The 18,783-nt window shown below is 39.2% G+C and overlaps 1 protein-coding gene and 1 long non-coding RNA gene across 2 annotated transcripts in view; both read right to left on the bottom strand.

Annotated features, from left to right (window-relative positions):
- LOC114656637 (protein boule-like) overlaps positions 1 to 18,783 on the bottom strand; it is a 212,456-nt gene that overhangs the window by 167,122 nt on the left and 26,551 nt on the right. The gene's annotated exons all lie outside the window — the stretch shown is intronic.
- LOC127528987 (uncharacterized) lies at positions 10,155 to 12,636 on the bottom strand. Its single transcript, XR_007935673.1, has 2 exons — positions 12,513 to 12,636; positions 10,155 to 10,640 (listed from the first exon to the last, which is right to left on the bottom strand). It is a non-coding gene; the product is annotated as an uncharacterized LOC127528987 (long non-coding RNA).

Genomic DNA, 18,783 nt, shown 5'->3' with positions numbered 1-18,783 from the left:
TTGCTACAAGAACTCTTACTCTACATAATCAAATAGCCCTGGATGTGCTCTTGGCAGCCCAGCAAGGTACCTGCAAGACGACAGGACATAATTAGTGCTGCTGCTTTGCAGTAAGGAGACTGTGGAAGATTGTGGGTTCGCTTCCCAATTCCACCCTGTGTGGATAGCGCTTTGAGTACTGAGAAAAGCGCTATATAAATGTAATGAATTATTATTATAATTGTTTATCCTTCAGACATCTCTCAGAATATACCTGACCTGGCCTGGAGATTCTTCATGTGGCTGATCCAGTCTTTGCTCCTGATTGGACATTATTACTGAATACTGACTAGTTTAATGATTTTCTTTATACTGTGGCTTGATTAAAATTAGTATTTGTTGCTTTAATAACTTTTGTCATTATCATTCTCTTGTTCTTCTACTGTATTTTTAAATGTACTATACAAGCCTTTATTCTATCTGTCACCAAACTCTAATGCTACCCCTCCTAAATTTGGCTATGCCTCTATATCACTTAAACTGCCTTATACAACTCCAGACTTGCTTGAATCATACGCTTAGAGTATATGCTTATTGATTACTACCCTACAGGAACATAAAGGGGGACTGTGAGAGTTTATTTTAAATGATAAATATGAACTGGCTTTGTGAATTTCACTTTGACACACAACTTGTTTTCAAAATCCTCTTTCTAGAGAAATTGATGTTGGTGCAAAAATAAAAAAAACAGATATACATATAAAGAAACATTTGTATAAAAGAAAACTCCTATTCCACTGCTTTCTAACTTTGAAATTAAACAGTATTTCAACATTCATGCACCAAAAGATGTAAAAATAATGCCTATTGTTCCATACATATAACTTTATACTCAAAGTTTCCTCCTACTTTAAAAAAAAAGTATTGGTGTCATAAGCATGAGCTTATTTTCCTTAATGGTTGACTCACAGCTAGTTTTTTTTATCATTAGCAGCAGTATTTGAAGTAGAACAAACAACCGTACCCTGTTTAACCAGCTTCCTAAACAATCATGGAGGCCAGTGAATGGTGAGGGTTTTCTTCAAAGTTTGAAGCTACGATTGTAAACAGTTTCAGATGTGGGAGGGAGAGAAGAGGGTTGTGGTTGTGGGTTGCAAGAACTGCCGGCTGTGTCAAAAGGTAACAAAATGCCTACTTTCTGCCCACCATTCACCATCTCTTTTTAAACAGTTAATAAAGGCAACTACCAGATGTTTTCAACCGTAGAAAAAAATACATTGCAAATTTCTACTAGTGTTTGGTTTCTACCGATATACTGCCCACCACTATCTATTTATTAATGGTTTGACACAATGTGGCTTGTTTGGTGCTACGTGAAAAGTATGCAAATGGCTATATATGAAAGGAACAATTTAGGTTTCCAAGGGCCATTGTGTTCCTGGAACTAGTTGCTGAATTGGATGAGATATTAAAAAGACAGCCTGCTATACCTGTTCATATCCAGGTTATAACAACGGTTGACATTCTGGTAACAGGCACCTAGTATAAACTACATTCAGTGCCCTTATGATGTGCCGGGCAACAAAAAAAGGCAATTTGCCACAGTACCACGTTTGCCTAAAATAACTGGTGCAAATGATCCACATTACTAACCGAGAATGCTAAACCGGATGGACGCAGGGACATCCGGCAATGGGCTGTGGCCGCAAAAGACGTACTGCGCAGGCGCCCCACAAATCCAATACCCCCCCCCCCCCCCACACAAAAAAAAAAGAAGCCGCGAGCACCACACAAAGCCCATTGGACACGAAACGGGACAGACTACGGACATAGCACACGAAACGTACACAAAAACGACGATTCAGACCCACGACCACAGTAACATAAATAACAAATGACACACAAAGCCCCATTTCTAAATGAACCGTCCGTATTAAACATACGTCATCTCAACACGTTCACAATATGCAGCATAGGTAGATCTCATTACAATGAGGCACTATTAACCGTTCAACCGCAGAAAAGGCTCCATATTAACAGTGAGTGCGATCCTCCTTATTACTTATCCATATTTCTCACGCTCAAGAACAAGCAAGTCATGAATTCACGACCACGGGTACAAAACAATACTGCTCGGATAACGGGACCAAACACAATTCACACTATGCAGCATAGGTGGATCTCATTACAATGAGGCACTATTAACCGTTCAACCGCAGAAAAGGCTCCATATTAACAGTGAGTGCGATCCTCCTTATTACTTATCCATATTTCTAGAAGAAAAAATGTCTCGGCTCCAAAAACGCAAAGCTCAACTAACACAGTTACAGAAACGAACCCAAATGGACAGACACACTGAACATAGACGCATGCAGGGCGCGTCTCACAGTGCTGCATCGAAACAGGCACGGCTTCAAAACGAAACACCTCCCGTCTCAGACATACAGAAACAGCAGCGAGGGGACAAAATAAATAAACGCAGACGTCTACACCGCGCATCTCAAATGCCGGAAAACAAGCAGGCAAGGCTCCAAAAAGAGAAAGCTCAACTGACCGACATACAAAAACGGGCAAGGCTCAATACAAACAATGCACGCCGTAAACTACAACGGGCTTCTCACACAGCACAGACAAATCGATTACAGCTCCAAAACAACATGTCCCAAATACTGGACATACAACGACGCGCCTCTCAAACGGCACAAGCAAAACATACACGTCACGGACATCAACGACAGACACCTGCTAAACGCTTGCGTTAGCTGACAACGCGTTCAATAATGAGTCCACTATTCAGGAAAATTCATTGGGATTAATGAATGTCATTTGCAATCATTGTCATTCACTTAACTTCCCTGAAGAAACAACTAGCAATACAAGTAATGAATTTACACGTTGTTCTCAAATGGGTCAAATTGGACTGCCTCCTTTACATTCATATCCTGAATATCTACAGAACCTTCTAACTAACGATGTACCTGAAAGTAAAAACTTTATGAACTGCATTAGATCCTACAAATCGCTATCCACTATGAACAGAAACAGTAGCACTGCACGTGACATCCGTCTTGCAAAACTGTTAATTACTGATGAATGTACAATGTCATCCAGTCACTTACTCAACACCATTCATAAACTTCTACAAACGTTGATGAATAATAATATTCCCTTTGGAGGAAAGGTACTTTTATTAGGAGGAGATTTTAGACAGTGCTTAGCTATTGTTCCACATGCCATGCGCTCAGCTATTGTTCAGTGCACCTTAAAATACGCAGACAATTGGCATTGCTTTCAAAAGATAGTTAGTACAAAACATGCGATGTCCACATCCAGATCATAACAATTGGTTATTACAACTGGGAGATGGTACATTCACCAATACAGACAGACTTCACCCAGATATTATTACAATTCCTCAAGCCTTTATCTATGATGACTTAGTTACAGAGAAGCAATCTCATTAGACCAAATGCCCCTTTTAACACAAGCTCTGACAAACTTGACTCTGATCACGACAATGACCATCTTCATTGACCTTACAAGTTCTGACCTGGAATTACCTTTTACACTTAAACGGCGTGTACAAAGAAATTCTCCAATAAACCTTTACACTATGCCACACACTTTATTGTTTGCTTTCTATTTGCATCATCTACACCTTCACACTATTCTATATCTCATTCATACATCACGCTCTTTGTCATTTCCCAACACCAGGGGTTGGCGAGCGAAGCGAGCAGGGGGCGGAGCCCCCTAGTAGCATTCTAATTGCAATAATGGCACCTGGAAAGCACGATGCTGCTTTTGTTAACCGTAAGCAGAGATATTTTATTAACATACAAGTTATTTGTGATGTCAAGATCAGACCAACAAACATCATGGTTTGGTGACATGGTTCAAACCATGATTAATTCATTTTGAGGTAAAGTTACGCCAGAAGACGACTAGCTGATGGGGCAGAACATGATGGCTGGCATGTTGGTAAGGTAACTGGCTAAATCCACAGTTCTACATATTGCATATACTATTCATTCTATCAGCAATCATGCTATTACGTGTGGCAGGTGATACTGGCTGCCCACTAAGACAATGGCTCCAGATGTCCATTACCGACTCCCAGAGCACAGAACAGAGGCATTACAGTGTCATGCATGCTCTTGCGAACTTGGATGTGAAGCATTGGAGGTTTCTCTAAAAGCCAATTAATGTCTGCAGCATCGGGTTTGAGTGCACTGTGCTACGTAACGTTGCACAGCATAACAATCTTCCAACTCCTGACCTTATTGACCTACCTAATGAGACAGCTGCCCTTCCCGTTGTGAGGCACTGTGAGACCATGATGCATTATTTATGAAATGAACAAACAGAGGGCGGCACAGTGGCGCAGTGGTAGAATACACAGTAAGTTAAATAAAGGCCTATGAATGGCTGAAATGACATCAATCAACATAAAAATGCTTCCTAAGGCATGACATTCATACTAACAATGTACTATTATCATGACAGGGTTGCTGCAGAAAGCACATACAAATATAAATCATTACAAAAACATCTATTTTTACATTAAATTTAACTTGTCTTTATATATTAAGCTGATTTATAATAAATTAAGCTAATAATAAACTATTGCCAGACAAACAAGGACAGTGGCTTCAATTCAGTTCGTTGTATATACAACATGATACACAGGTAATTGTTATTTGTCTTTGGAAATAGATTTAATATTTTCAGGTGAAAACTGAAACTTTTGATGCCTACAACCTAAAATAAATAAAGCCTGAATAAAAGGACAGATCTATAAAGCAATCAAATGCCAGTGAATAGGAGCAATACTTTATCACAGATTTCTCCTCAATGAAATGGCATATACATAACTATATATCATTTTCAACAATGACACATTGTGTTAGCAGCTTCGCTAACCGCATACCTCTGCAGTAACGAGTCTTTGTTAATGCATTATAAGCAGTAGCATCAGAAAGATCTGGCTAGTGTTTCAAAGCAGTACAAGCTGAGCCAAGCATTACATGCCTGGCCAATCTAGAAGATTTGAAACACTAACCAAATAAATGTTCTAAACAGATATTATGAGTGGGTGGCCATCCTAGGTTTGTTGTTGCTTTGTGCTCAGCTCAGCTGAGATACGCACCTATTCCCAGCGAACCCAGACTGGATTACCCAATTATAAAAATTAACAGAAGGTTGGAATGAGAACTGCAGCTAAGTTCATTACAGTCAGAGGTTGAATGAGAAGCCTCTATTCCTTTATCGGGCTATGTATGGTATCAATAAGAGGTTAGTCTCACCATCATTTCAACTTCCAAGTTCAAATACATGTAAAACACTGCAATCAGGTTGGTCACATCCTCTCACTCTTAAAAGTATGCACGTTATATATTTTTAATTTTCAACTATTTTCACAATTGAATAAAAGTTGCAGCAACAATAAGAGCCATTTTTGCCTTGAAAGAAAGGATTTTCCCACTTTATAAGTTAAACAAGTGATTTTTGAATAATTAGCATGATTCCCATAATCCGCTGCCAAAATTCAAGTTCCGAGAAGATGATCAAGGGTATATATACATTGTCAATATACAAGTCTCTGAAGGTCTATAGGTCTGTGAAGGTCTGGATGTGTAAAGACTTTAATGTAAAGACTTTAATAAATGAAATACCATGTAAGTTATCGAAGGCTAGTGGAATATACAACTTTTGTGCACAGGAGTTGCAGATTAAGGCAGAGATGCTATTAAGTGTCACCTAGATTTAAACAGTTGAAGAGTAACCTGCACATAAATGAGCAGAAACACAACTACTAATAATGGTTTTATTTTGGAAATATTTAAAATTCTTAAGATATCAGGATGTGGATTATAGTGATAAGCAGTGGCTTTACACTGCTTGAATTTTTTTCTTTCCAAATTAAGCATAATGCAACATAAAGCCTTGCACATTCATGTTTACAAAATAAAGACTAAAACCAAGAACCAAACAGAATGTCCAACAGAAAAATCACTTTTCATTCCAGTCTAGAAACACTAGTTTTCTTAGTATTTAAAAGCTGTCTGAGTGTACCCTCTATAATGACCATTAGTGTGATGTACTGTAATATATGCTAGTGAGATAAACAATAAACTAAGATCATTCAAATTTAGAGGATCACAATAATTACTAGTCATTTAGCCCGTTACAATAACGGGCGCTAGAACAGTAGTGTATAAACATTAGTAGGAACAGTCTATATTAAATGGCAAGGGACTTTGACCTCATTCTTTTTGTTGGTCGTATTTTTCTTTCTTTCAGCCTTTCTTTTGTTGATGTTTACTTGCTGAGCTGACCGTTCTTCGTGGGCTGCCGCTGTGTATTGTGTCTTTAATTTTCTGTGACAGTAATACTGTCTTGTACGTCCGTAATATACCTTTAATTTTCTCTGGCGGTAATACAGGCGTGCGCGTTGGTAATATACCTTTAATCTCCTCTGACAGTAATACTGGCTTGTATGTGGCTGTAATATGCGTCACTGTATTGTGTACCTTTAATTTCCTCTCGCAGTAATACTGGTTTGTATTTCCGTAAAACGCCTCTAACTTTCTCTGACAGTAATATCGCGCATTGCACCATGCCCCGCACATGCGCACTTCACCAGAAGACACACACACACGGACACCTGGACGCACAAAGGGATTTTATTAACTCTTTTAGGGCTAATTTTTTTTTGTTTCTTTTCTCCCAGGGCTGAATATTTTTCCAAAAACTTTTTTTTAAAAAAAGAACACAAAACAATTGTTTAACATATCAAATCAACAAAAAATATTTATTTTTGACTAATATAACTGTTTTGCATTTTGCATGAGCCTGCATACTATATAATTTAACATATTATTATTTCACATACTGTACATGTTACAAAGCAAAGTCCTGCAAAGTATGATATTGCTCAAAGCAGCCAATTGCATGCATTGCCACGTTGCACTGCTTACAATACGTGTTGCACTGGTGCCTCTTTTTCAGTTGTCTGTTGCTGCACACAACACAGTCAGGCTTGTACTTTTTGTCCTCATATGTTGCAGGAAAGTGGCGCTCAGTCAGCCTGTCTGGCACTGCTCTTTGTGCTGGCCTTCCTCGCTTTGCGAAAGGCACTCCAACATATTCTGCCAGCAAGCTGTCAACCACCTTCTTGCGGAAATCTGCCGCAGTCATAGTGCTGATCACTGTTTGCCTGCTTGAATAGTAGATATCCATTTGTGAGTGCAATCTCACGCATGCGATGGTACACAGTGTGGTACCACTTGGTGGACTTATGGCCGTAAGCATATGACCCCAGCATCTGATCCAGTCGATCAACTCCAGCCATCATACAATTGTATTCCTCAAGTGCAACGGGCTTGTCCAGCTTCCTACCTTCTGGGTTTCCCTTTGAACGAATTATTTTCTCACATAAATTGTTGGTGTGAACTGTAGTAAGACAAGTCACCCGTTTGACATCATGCCATGCCAATGCCACCAAGTTATCCGCCCCCATGAAAACAGGATTGTCACCTCTTTTCATCTTCAGCCTGTCTGGCTTCAACTGTAAAGGCATGTGTCTCCTGTTCACCCTCACTGTGCCACAAGCTCCAATTCCCCTGCTCTGTAGCTCCATGAACAATTCTGGTGATGTATAAAAATTGTCCATGTACATAACATGTCCCAAATGTTCATAGCCCTGAAGCAGCTCCAGCACAACCTGACTTGTCAAGGGACAGTTCTCTCTTTGAAAAGAATGCTTTCCAGTATAAGTAATTACTTTCAGGCAGAAACCAGTGTTTGCTTCTGCCAGTACAAAATCCTTAATGCCATACTTGGTGGGCTTGTCTGGCATATATTGTCGGAAAAAAGCCATCCCTTATATTTTATCATTGATTCATCCACAGACAAATCACGGCCAGGCTGATAAAATTGCTTATATGTTGGCTCCACTATGTCAAGCAGGGGCTGCACTTTACACATGGGGTTATAGCCTGGCTCACCCCTTAGGATTTGCTTCTGGTTATCACAAAAGTGAATGAAGCTTTGCAGCAGCACGTACCTATCACGCGGCATAACCTGTCCAAAGCCACCAGGTGACAAAGTACGTTTGGACCAATGCTCCCTGAAATTATATCGCCAGTCCAGTCCCATCTCTATCTGCAATGCCACAAAGCCCTTCATCTCGTCTTTTGTTGTGGGTTTCCAATTCGAAAAACGAGAATGCGGAGCAAGCGCATCCCGCGATTCAAAAAATTACTCTGCATACCTGTTTGTCTCGTCAGATATCAGCTGAAAAACTGCCTCAGGAAAAAAACAGATTGAAATAGTCCAGCGGCTTGTAATCCGTTGTGTCCAGCAGCAAGCCGTGCCTTCCTGTGAAGTCCGGTAGCCAGTTGGGCTCCCACGGATCAATTTCTGGGTATTCCTCCCATGCGAACCTTGCCGTAGGTGCACCGGCAGCGCGAATGCGCTCAGCTGCCAGCCGAGCAGCTGGGGCGGCATCGGCTGGTCTCCGATCGGCTGATGCCGGCTCCTCAATCTCTTCCTCGATCTCCTGATCACTGTCAATGAAATCTGACTCTGAAAAATCAGAGTCCGACACTGCGATAATGCGCAAAATGTCATCTGCCGAGTATTTTCTTTTCTGCACTTGCTTCACTCCCTCGTGAGATGTTGATGCCATCTTGCCTTTGTTTCTATTTGTTTACATATTGCAACTCACGCACACTTAAGGATCAGTTGCTGAGTCAACGAGTCTAACATTCCTCCAAGCAGAGAGGGAATGCCTGTGACGTGACAGTGAGTTTTGTCGCCATTAACAGCTGATTGTCGCCCTCTATCCCTGGATGTCGACTTTTGTCGACATTCGCCCTCAACCCCTCCTGTCGACAAAAGTCGACATCCGCCCTAAAAGAGTTAAAAAGGATAATTGATTGCATTAACAGCACCTCTCCGTCTCAAAAAAAGCAAAAGCACACAGTGCACACTGCTTGAAAAATTGGTTTGAGAGAAACAGTATTTAAAATCTGCAGTGTTAAAGATCTTTATCTAGTGATAAAAGTAAGTTTGCATCTCTTGTGATATGTTACAATTTTAAATCAGTTTGTTTGCAAAACAACTTATATGTCATTTTATATTGATAACATTTAATGAATATGAACCACCTGACTTGTAGTCACACCACTTGTTTTACATCATGGTAAAGTGGCATTCAATTTCAAAATCACCTCAACCGTATATACCCTAGGGCTGCACAATTAGTCGTAAATTAATCACAATTAAAATCATGACTTCCTCAATATACTAATCGTGAGAAGTAGCATTTCTGCATTTTCAGAGATTAAGCGTTCCCAGTTACAAACTGCTCTAAATAGCAAATGCATGTTGTAATCAATCATATTCGATTAGCACAAGTGCTCTCGCACTAGAGTCTGATCTCAAATAAGATCTTTAAAAAATTTGAATAGATTTCTTTTTTGTTTATGGCAACCACCCAAAAAACTGAAAAGTATATTTAATGTTTAACATAGATCACTTTACACTTTTTGGATGTTTAAGTACCAAAATGAAGAGAATCATCCATAATTTGGAAATATACTTTTTAAAAGTGCACTGCGCAAACTATTAAACCACTGCATGCAAACATTTTTGCTGCTATTTAAGAGTCAAACACATAGTGTAGTATAAAGAATACATGTAAGCTAAGCAAGTATCACCAAGTTTCAGTAACGTTGGGTTCACAATAAAGATAGCCATTACCTGGCTAATGCTAACGCATGGCTATGGTAGCAAAAATCAGATAATTAGTCAATGTTTTTATTTATCAAAAGACAATGTTCTGATTAAAACTTTGCATAATGAAGGTTTTAAAACATTATCAACATAAGAATAAGAGAAGTTATTTCCTCCTGCAGTGATTGTTCTGAAGTTATGTTTCTTTTACTTTATACTACATGTCAGACAACAAAATAGCTCTGAAACAAATGGAGCTTTCTACAACCGGTGGAACGCAAGTGCTCAAGGACTGAGTCTGGTAGCAACATGTAACCAGGGGTGTGGAAATCAAATTTTTTTCTACTTGTCCATGGACAAGTAAACTTAGAAAATCCACTTGTCCGCCAATTAAATTCACTTGCCCATAAATAAATAACAGAAGTGAAAAACAGTTTATTTTTTCTGTTCTCTTTTATTGATACCAAAACTGCCTTCCATTTTAAAACTGAAAAAAGTTCTTTCAGGAAGTAGTATTTTGCCACCTTGCTCTAGAACATTATATAAAAGATTCCCTTATCATTTTAACTCACTAATAAACAATGCCTTAATTATAGCTACACTAGTTCTGTTTCACATATTACAGTTACATAACAGAACACTATCCTGATTCATTTTCTGCCATGTTCTTCAGCTTTTGTCTTGCAACATCTTCTCCCCCCAAGAATCTTTACCATCTCAGACAGCATGGGCTGAATGCTGTTCATTTCTGCTTGAGCTGAACTGCATGGTTCCTGGACTGATGGTCCTGCAGAAGTGGATGCTGATGACTTTTCAGGTTTTTTATGAGTGGTGTGCCTGTTGCCAGATGACAGCCAGAATTCCACAGCTGGTAGTGGGTCAAACTCTTCTAAAGGTTTGCCATCAACAACAATGCGCATCTGGTTTTGAAGGTTTTCCTGAGTCAGGCAGGTTTTTAGAGAACTCTTTACTAAATTCATATTGGAGAATAATCTCTCACAAGAAGCGGTGGAAGGAAAAACTGTAAGAAACAGTGAGATCAGCGCACTAACATTCTTCAGAGACTCTTCCTTCCTCTGCAGAACTGAGGTATAGACTTTAACTAAAGTGCTTGACATTCAGATGGTGCATGTTTAACTTCCTCATCAGTCAACAAATCACTATACTGCTGAAACTAGTTCTTGATTTCAGTTTCCATAAGTGCTCAGTTCAGAGAGAGTGTGTGGCCAGATTATGAAATCAAACACCTTCATATCTGACACAGGAGGCTTATCAAGGTCAGAGAATCTGGTAAGTATATACTGAACCATGATTTCCAGGAGATCATGAACATCTCTGTCTTCACAAAAATCTCTGAAACCACCAGACAGCTTTAAGTATCCATCAAATGTACTAGACTCCTTGTCAAACAGGTTATAAAACTTTTCTCCTGGCTCCTTTGTCATGGCATGCAATCTGGTGTACAAGGTGTCAATGGCCTCCTTAACTTCAAATATCAGCAAGTCTTTGCTCTGGAAAAGAGTTGAGGGTGGCTGTAATAGCATAAAGTACATCCATCATCAGATATAGATACTTAATAAATTTTACTTGCTTGCGGTCATGTAGGATGACTTTAGCCTGCCCCAGTTCATCTGCCTTGTTTGATGTGGAAAGTATCTGTTCCATGTGGGTAACAGTTACATATAAATCCTGGCTAACAGCTTTCAGTGCTCTGGACTTTGATGATACCCATCTGATGGCTTTTATTTCTGAATGCATAAGCAAGGTTTCATTCAAAATTGACGCAAGATTTTACAGCTCACTTCGTCTCTTTGGTGAAAAAGAATAAAACTTGCAGATGCACTTAATGGTGTCTTCAAACTTTTTCAGATAGCCTACATCTTTTACAGCATCAAGTACACCTAACTCCAGTTTATGTGCCACACAGTGTGTAACAAGAACTTTGTTACTTACACAATCACTGAGCTTTCTGGCAACACCATTTTTAGCTCCAAGATTAACTGCTGCACCATCAAGATTAATGCACACAAGCTTTGGGTCATTGTCTCCAATATTTTCAGTATCAATGCCACATTTTGACAAACCATTTTTTATGACACAAACAACACCATCTGCTCTGGCATTTTCTAAATTCTCAATGCTAGCCATGGCTGTGTAAGGATCAAACATTTCTGGATGAACGTACCTCAGTAGTATACCTTCTTGGTCTATTACTGATGAGTCGGTGCTTGAGTCACTCATGACTGAAAAGAATCTGACATGTTTTATTTTTAATAAACTGACAGCACGAAATCAACTTATTTTATATGAAAAATTCTCTAATCAAAAACAATCTATAGACAGCTCATTAAAATTGATGTTGTCATGCAATAAATTTCTTAACTCCTCAATATATCACAACCTACGCGAAATCGCAAATTTCAGGAAAGATTAACTGCCTAACAAGCTTTGTTATGTGGTGAAACCATTTGCATTGTAAGTAAAATGACCACATTTTTATGTAGAAACAATACATTTTATCAATAATATATAAAAGTTATCGATTATAATGAAAAATCATCAGATTACATCGTAATGTCGGCATGAAAAAAATGACCACATCTCCAAGCATGTAAATAGTAGGGTAAAATACTTATGTAAGACCATAAGAGTGCTTCCCCTTTGAAAAATCAGCCATCATTTTGTAAACAATATTGAAGACATGAAGAACATGCCTAAGTAGACTGTTTCTGCACGAAGTACATACCCAAATGTTTAAAATTTGAAAGTAGTGGTAAAAATGTGCCCTGCACAGCACATATAATTCTTTTTTCTCCAGAAAATTGCACTTGTCCGCGGACAACTGAAACCAGAAAAACACGCTTGTCCGACTGTCAATTTACCCGTGTCGGACGAGTCGGGCGTTGGATTTCCACATCCCTGGTAATAATGTCTGCTATCAAAATGCTTCTTGAGCTTACCATACTGTATATTCATAATGTTAAAAGTAATGCATTTATATAATGTATAACATTACTGTCAGGTTGTGTTTACATTAACTTCTTAATTTTACATTACGATCACTTAAGATTGTATTATCTATGGGGATGGAACGATAACGATACCAGTATTGGATTTGGTCAGATACAGTGCTCGTATACTTGTACTCATACTCATAAAAATGCACTGATTCTCTAACCAACACTATTAACATGCACGTCTGATTGTTGAGGAACAAAAAAAAAAGTCTGATGTGGAAGTTTTCTTATAATTGACGATCAAAGCCAGAACCTAGCAAAGGTAACCTGTGAAAGTAAACATAATGAGCATGGTGAAATAGCCTCTGGCAGTGCAAAGCATCAGCCAATGTTGTGGCAGACTCTACCAAGGCGAGAAAAAATGTCAAACAATAACCAGGGGTCGGTGAAAATAACAGAAGCACTGGCTAAGTGTATTGTTCTTAACGATCAACTACTTTCAGTTGTTCAATAACGTGTGATTTCCTTGCTTTGTGAATATGTTAGAAGACAAGTACAACATTCCAAGACGTGCCCATGTCACAGAGGTAGTCCTACCCAGGATGCACGAGTTTGTAAACAAGCATGTCTGTCAACTTCCCCACTGACAATTGGATCAGTGGATTTTTTTTATCCAATGTCTATCATCACCTCAACTGCACAGTGGTTGAGAATTTCACTGTCCAGTGGCTTATGCTCCATGCAAAGCAGTTTTGAGGCTCCCATTACAGGCCATGCAATAACAGATGCATTTCAGTAAATGCTTGGCACTTCCACGACAATGCCAAAAATATGATAAAAGGCATTGATGACACTGTAGTCCCAAGCTTTTCCTGTGTTGCTCATACAGTCCAGCTGGCAGCACTAGAGTGTTTTTGCACAGCAAAGTGCTGCATAGGCTGTGACAGTAATGCATAAAATTGTTTTTAGGAATTCCACACACATCTACTTAGACCAGGAGTGGGCAGATTCAGTCCTGGAGGGCCGCAGTGGCTGCAGGTTTTTGCTCCAACCCAATTGCTTAATAAGAAGCCCTTATTGCTCAAGTAACACTTCAGCTTCACTTTAGTTGTCTCGCTCGTTAAGATTTTGAACCCTTATTGCTTATTTTAGTCTTAAACAGCTGTATTCTTGGTTTTTAATTGCTCCTAATTAGCAATACCATGCAAATGACAAAAGAGACCAGCATTTCTCCATTTAGCTTGTTTTCATTTACACCTGTGTGTATTTATCATGCACTATTTGGTTTAATTAAATACTTGGAAGGAAAGTGAAGAGACTTGAAATCATTCGGATGATATCCTTAGAAAGGTAAATAAATCTAGGATATGAGAATGACCTGACATGGTAGAGTTAAAGCACTAGCAAGCCATGTAATTAAATAATTGACAAGGATTGGTTTTTAATTAAGCAACTGGGTTGGAACAAAAACCTGCAACCACTGCGGCCCTCCAGGACTGAATCTGACCACCCCTGACTTAGACGACAATCAGCATTGCCACTCTACTCAAGTGGAAGGTATACCCATTTAATAGGCTATGTGATGCGCTTAGATAAAAGCAACACGTGTGGATGTGCCACTGTTTGCTTTTTCTGGGTCACATTCGATTTTTTAATGGGGAAACTAAACTGTGAATACTAATCCTAACTGCAGGGTCACGGGGGGTCTGCTGGAGCCAATCCCAGCCAACACAGGGCGCAAGGCAGGAAACAAACCCCGGGCAGGGCACCAGCCCACCGCAGGGCACACACACACACCCACACACCAAGCACACACTAGGGACAATTTAGAATCACCAATCCACCTAACCTGCATGTCTTTGGGCTATGGGAGAAAACCGGAGCGCCCGGAGGAAACCCACGCAGACACGGGGAGAACATGCAAACTCCACGCAGAGAGGACCCGGGAAGAGAACTCAGGTCTCCTAACTGTGAGGCAGCAGCACTACCAACTGTGCCACCGTGCCACCCTAGTGGCATTTAATATACATACTAATTCTGGCAGATCATATTACAAGTAAATGTGTTTTTTATAGACGTGAAGAGTGTGCTTCTTTACAAAACATGGTAACCAATGCATCTGTTTATTAATAGAATGAGACGGAATAGAATCTGTGCTGTGCTTTATCATTGCATCATAATGTGATGTATTACTGGTGTAATGTTTTCTATTTAGTGTAACATTGCAAACAAGCACTGAATATAAAATATACATGTTGGTTTTATTGGTTACATGTGTCTGCATCAATAATCACGACTCTGCATTCAAACTGATTTTTTTACAGGAGCAATTATTTTTTGCATTTGTCTAAGAATGATCGCAAATTTATATCCCAATTTTTTATTTTAATGTTCCATATAGTCAATATTAAAAACTCATTCAAAGTAATTTATCTCATTTTCACTTATTATTTTTTTGAAAGTGCATATGTTACCGATAGATTTTCAAAAATTTGTGTCCTGAACATGATTATGTGTAAATAAATGTGAAGAATTCATTATTAATAACTTCTCTAGGGTGGCTAATTAAAAAAAATTCCTTAATTACCAAAATTTTTTAAATACTGTATGTAGTAGTTTGGAACAATCTCTTGAATTACTTACATAAAATTTCTTTAAATATCAAAAATTGTCTATTGATTGGACATAAAATTGCCATGCATATAATCAGAAAAAAACGTGTAGATTTAAGGATCGGGTCTTTTCGAATATCTTTAGAGCCAATGAGGCCAAAGAGATGTTGTTCCTGGAGCTTCAATAATAGTGTAGCCCAGAGGCAGCTTGACAAGTTAATGTGGCAATCCCTGCCAAAAATCCATCGAAGGACCAGGGAGTAGTATTTTGGAGTGTATGTGTAATGAGATTCTAGATGAACATGCAGCGGCATCAATGAGCTGTGGTCCGATAGCTGCTGCCATACAGCTGGAAATATAGTTGGGAAAGACACAGTTTCTCATTCAGACAAACCACTTAAGTACTGGTCAGTTAACAAAGTGTGGTTCCTCACTTTTTCTCAGATGTCAAGGAAATACCTTTCAGCTCCATGCAGTAGTGTAGAGAGTAAGAGATTATTTAGTGCACTGTCACATATTGTTACTGAAACCAGAAACAAGCTTACATCTGAACATGTAGAGATGTTTCTCTTCATGAAAAGGAATTTGTCACTTAATTTCCCAAAAGAGTTGTAAACCTATCCAGTTGTTGATTTTTGACCTGCATACATTTACGCCACCGAGCTACCCATCCTAAAACAAAGAATACCAACAAAAGAAATGTCCTTGTTCTGTTTAGAGAAATTCCTGTGTTGTAGTATTGAATCCCATGTTGAAAGGTTTGAAATAATGTTGGCTTGGTTTACCTATATTAATTGCATGTGATTTTTGATTTGTTTGGTAAAATTTTTTAAAAAGGGTGCTATAATCTAATCTATGAAATATACCCTACTTTAGTTCAATTTTTAATTATTTCTATTATAAAAAAATCCTATGATGAGACAAGACTTTTTGAAAGATGAGACAAGACTTTTTGTAAGATTTTTTCCAAGTCCCACAAATTGAGACCTTGGCCTTGACATTTTTTCAAGTCACACCCTCTTCTCAACCATATACAACCACGCACATGGTACTCTCACCTCACTTGTGTGAATGTTTTTGACAGACACATTTTCTGCTCACTAAGCTCTTATAAATTTTAACGTTTTCCTCATTTTAAGTTCCCAATTAAGGAAGACGTATTATGTCAAAATCTTATTGAAGAATATCTTCACGAAGGGTTGTCAACAGAAAAAATGAGTACATGGGCAATCCTAGCACCGAGAAATGAAGAAGTTAAACGAATTAACGCCCTCAATTTAAACTCATGAAAGGTGAGCGGCAATGGCTATTTTTTCTTGAAGTAATTTTTTAAGAAAGGATGAATATTTGTGTTAAATGTAAATTTTATTTTCTAAATAAACACATTTTCAAGCAAAGTTGAGACACTGTAGAATGTAAATAACAATGCAATGATTTGCAAATCATTTCAACTCATATTTAATTGAAAACAGTACAAAGGCAACATATCAAATGTTGAAATTGAGAAATTGTATTGTTTCTTGAAAAATATATTCTCATTTTGGCAGCAAGGTGGCGAAGTGGTAGTGCTATTGCCTCAGAGTAAGGAGACCAGAGCTCGATTCTGTGTGGGTTTCCTCCAATTGCTCCACTTTCCTCCTACTGTCCAAAGACATTCAATCAGGTTAGGTGAACTGGCAACAGTAAATTGGCCCTAGTGTGTTTTTGGGGTGTGTGTATGTGTTCGTCCTGTGCTGGTCTGGCACCCTGTCTCATGCATTCTGGATTAAGCAGGTTAGAAACTCACCGTTAGGATTTATTTGAATTTGATGCCAGCAACATGTTTCAACAAAACAATGAAAAAGTTGTACAATGCTAAAAGCAGACCTGGTGGGACGTCTCACAACTAATAAGGTTAACTGGCAAAACGCAATCGTTAAGAAGTAAAATTGAATCAAAATTTGAACTTTTTTAGTGAGATAATGGCCACTGCATTCTCTTGGCTAAAGAGAAGTGGGACAATGCAGCTTCTTATCAGAGCACAGTTCCAAAACAGGCATTTGTGATGGTATGGAGGTGCGTTAGTGGACATGGCATGGGTAGCCTGCACATCTGTGAAGGCACTATTAATGCAGAATGATATTGCTTATTTCAACAAGACAATGACAAACTGCGGTCTGCATGGTATTACAACAGCAAGGCTCTGTAGCAAATGAGTCCAGGTGCTACACTAGCCTGCCACCATTCTAGACATGTCACCAACTAAGAACATGTGGTCAATTACGAAATAAAAAATATGACAAAGGAGACTACAAACTTTTGATCAGCTGAAATCTTATATCAGACAAGAATGGGACAACATTTCACTTTCAAAACTACAGCAGTTGGTCTCCTTGGCTCCCAAATGTGTTAACAGAAGAGATGATGCAACACAGTGGTAAGCATGCTCCGGTAACAACCTGTTTAAATGTGTTGCTGTCATCAAATTCAAAATGAGCATGTACTTTTCAAACAACCATACACTTTCTTAGTTTCAACCTTTGATATGTTGTCTTTTGTACTGCTTTGAATTAAAATATAGGGTTTATATGATTTACAAATCATCATTCTTTTTTATGTACATTTTATACAGCATCACAACTTTTTTGGAAACAGGTGTAGGACAGAGTGGGCATTGTCCATTCGGCTAGGCTTTCATGGCACACCAGGCCTGAAAGAAAGCAGATTTAACAGGGATGCAGGCATCCAGTTGCACAAATCCCCCACTTGCATTCCAATCTAACTGACTAAACTCCAGCTTGTACCAGGATCTGCTTGGACTTTATCTGATAACAAAGGTATAAATCAGAATTGACCTGACATTTTTCCAGAGGCCCCTCTACAGATCTATTCAGCCAAAAGGTACAAAATGGTCTCCCTCAAAACAAAGACCTATAATTCAAGGAATGACAACTAAGATTGACAGTAGGACCCACCTATTAGAAGACACTGGTGTTGTAACTGGAAGGGATGTTAATCCAATCAGGAGAAGGTTTAACCATCCTTTAAACTCTCTGCACCATCCTGAAGAAGCTCTCTCTTGTTGGGATATTAACTGTACATTTACTGAACTCCCTGGGGATTCTCTCTGGGCAACCTCTCAGGGAGGGGGAACTCTCCAAAATCCATCCATCCATCCATCCATTTTCCAACCCGCTGAATCCGAACACAGGGTCACGGGGGTCTGCTGGAGCCAATCCCAGCCAACACAGGGCACAAGGCAGGGAACCAATCCTGGGCAGGGTGCCAACCCACCGCAGGACACACACAAACACACCCACACACCAAGCACACACTAGGGCCAATTTAGAATCGCCAATCCACCTAACCTGCATATCTTTGGACTGTGGGAGGAAACCGGAGCGCCCGGAGGAAACCCACGCAGACACGGGGAGAACATGCAAACTCCACGCAGGGAGGACCCGGGAAGCGAACCCAGGTCCCCAGGTCTCCCAACTGCAAGGCAGCAGTGCTAC

Source organism: Erpetoichthys calabaricus, chromosome 8 (genome assembly GCF_900747795.2).
Source record: "Erpetoichthys calabaricus chromosome 8, fErpCal1.3, whole genome shotgun sequence".
In the NCBI taxonomy this organism is placed as follows: Eukaryota; Metazoa; Chordata; class Cladistia; order Polypteriformes; family Polypteridae; genus Erpetoichthys; species Erpetoichthys calabaricus.
Note: the sequence above shows the minus strand (reverse complement) of the source record. Positions and strands in the feature narration are given on the sequence as shown.